A 2,888-nucleotide genomic window follows, 5' to 3' on the forward strand; every position below is an offset into this window, starting at 1 on the left:
GAGACTTCATCTGAGTCCCAGTGCAGTCCATGCTGAGATCCACAGGAGTCTCACTGACTTCTTCCTGCCCTTCATCCTGAATCTCTTCTGTGCTGTTCTGTGACATTGACACTCAGCAGGATAGATGTACCCAGAAAAGGCTGGCTGCTCTTGGCCTCTCTTTCTGGCTCTTGGTGCTGAGGTGTCTCTTCTCCAAAAGAAGTTTATCACAGGGTCTTCTCTTGTGCTCTGCTGGGTTTGCAATCCAAGGCAGTGAAACAAACTGGAGAGGGATGGAATATGCATTTGTGTGTACAGATGAAAGGGAGTGGAGTGAGAATACATTGGGATGAGGCTCTGTTCCTTACAGAGAAGAATTGGACCAACTCAGAGTGCAGAGAAAATGCTGTCTATGGCGTACAGAGGGAATAAAAGCGAATAAATTCAACCACATATAGGTATTGACTGGGCACAGGGCAATCTCTCTACCTTCTGTAACCCAAGTACTTTTTTGAGCTGCTTCTTCCACCCACCTTCTCCCCTCTGATTCTCTCAGTGCCTGCTGCATTAAAAATACAATTACACCCTTGAAAAGTGGTGGATTTAGACTCTGTCACTGTGCTGATGACCTTTAGATTTAAGACTGGCTCCCAAGTGACCTCTGCCCCACAGGTCAGTAGTTAAGTCGTCCATTCTCTCCACCTCCTTTCATCACCCAGCCTTCAAAGAACAAAGTCAGTTCTGCCTTGCTCACACTACTTTAGCCATGCTCACTGCATATCATTCCCTAGCAGCAAAGAAATTTGTGGGAACTGGTTAGATACTGGAAGATGAGTTCCTAAATTGTTCATTGAATCATATGCCTGTGAAACACGTTGATGCTGCACCTTTACTTTTTGTTTAGAATCAGGTGCTAGGATGGATGTTAAGTGTCCTGAAACAGCTCTGCTTTGCCATTTAATGCAGCTGTCCCAGGAATCCTATAAGTCCTCCTCTGTGATGCCCATTATACCTTCATTCCCCCTGATTCAGACAAGGTACAGCGAACAAGGCTGCCGAGTACAAGCCTCACCACAGTGTCTTCCTCAGCATGGGCAATACTCCAGAAACACATGTGGGATCTCACTGTGCATTGTCTAGTGCCAGGCACAGCATGTTCACATCCATCAGGATTTGAATCCACAGAATCTCACGCCAAACCCCAGATTGCAGACCTGGCCTTCTAACCACAGGCTGGCCATCACTGGGATTCATGCACAAGACTACAGCATCCTTTCAAGATACATTTGCAACTCATTCCTTTCCTTACCTGGCCCAAATATCCAATTGCAATTACATTCCACAATTCCACACAGCCACAACAGGGATATTGAGAAAGTGGACGTGATGGGCGTCAGTTCCCTTAGGCTCTGTGACAGGTGAACAGTGGCAGAACTTGTTTCCTGCCTCTGAAGAAAGTAATCCTCATTTGAGCTGAAATGTGGAGCTGTATTGTTCCACTGATCCTGTTAGAAATTCCAAGTAAAGGAGTGCCTCACTGAGGTTTCTGTATCACAAATTCACAGGACCACACTTCACACCCTCTGTGCAGGTTAGGAGTACCATGGGTTGGAGCAGACCATGATTCTTTTAACTTTCCAGCATTCCTTTTTGTACCAGGAGATACCAAGGATGCTTCTAGAAAATACCACCTTAGCTGGTCTTCCTTGCAATATTGACAGCCATAGCTTCACAGAAAAAAAAAATTGTAAAAGTAAAAAAAATGCTGTTCATACAACTCTATTCAGCACTGCTAGTTACAACCAGGGACAGTAGAGCCCTTAGGACAAAGGATATTTTTGTCATTTGTACTAAGGTTTTGCCACTGCAACAGCATATCTGAGACATTTTCAGCCAACTCCAAATAACTTGGTATATCTCCATGGCACAGGTCCCATTATCTCACAGCACTGTATTGGTGTGGCTGTACCATGCCCACTTGCAGAGGAGGGATTGCCACATGATCCTCAGCAGACAAACTAATTTGGCATCACCTGCTGGAAGCAGAGGGCTCTCTCTGAGGTGATATTGCCTTGTTTAGTATAAATACATACTGGACGTCACACATAAATATATCACATTTGCTTCACATTTGCTGATTTCTTGACTTTTGTATATAATTCCTTGAGACGATGCTTTCCTGGCACACAGTTTGTGCAGAAATTCCTTTCTTGGTGTTCACAGAACACTTTCAGGAATGTGAGACATCCAATCAAGCATGAAACTGAAACTGTCCCTCTGATCAAGTGATTTCCCATCTCTTCCACAACTTCTGCATCTGTCACCCTAGTGCTTCCTCTCCCTCTCCCAGCCTCAGATTCAGTTGGAGATTGGATTGTTCCCACCAGATGTTAGCCAGAAAGAACAGCTTTACATCCTAAGCTCCCCTCAACTTTGAATTATTTTTTATATCCAAACCTGGACTCCTGTTTGAATCTTTTGGTTATGCCTATCTGAACATCTCCAGATAACAATGGACTCCAAATTAATTCTTTAGAGTTAATTCTTTAGAGTTTCATATGTTTTTAAAATGAAGTTGATTAAAATATTTTGAATTGTGAATATTTGGAAGAGATAAACAACAACATTATGCAATGAAATTTTAGTTGTCTTTTTCAAGAGCTGGTCAAAATCTTCTTAGCACATAGATAGAAATACAATATGAACTAAACGTGTAAGAAATTGCAATAAACAAAGAATTCCTGTCATTATTCATCATGTGAAAATGTTTTTTCTACCACCAAGACTCTTGCATTAGAGACAGCAGAAAAATCCTCTGCTGGAAATCACATCCTAAGGTCTTTGAGATCCTCTACCAAGTGGTATGCAAATGTAAACTGAAATGTTAGAGAAGTTTAGAGCAATAAAGA

Source organism: Vidua chalybeata, chromosome Z (genome assembly GCF_026979565.1).
Source record: "Vidua chalybeata isolate OUT-0048 chromosome Z, bVidCha1 merged haplotype, whole genome shotgun sequence".
In the NCBI taxonomy this organism is placed as follows: domain Eukaryota; kingdom Metazoa; phylum Chordata; class Aves; order Passeriformes; family Viduidae; genus Vidua; species Vidua chalybeata.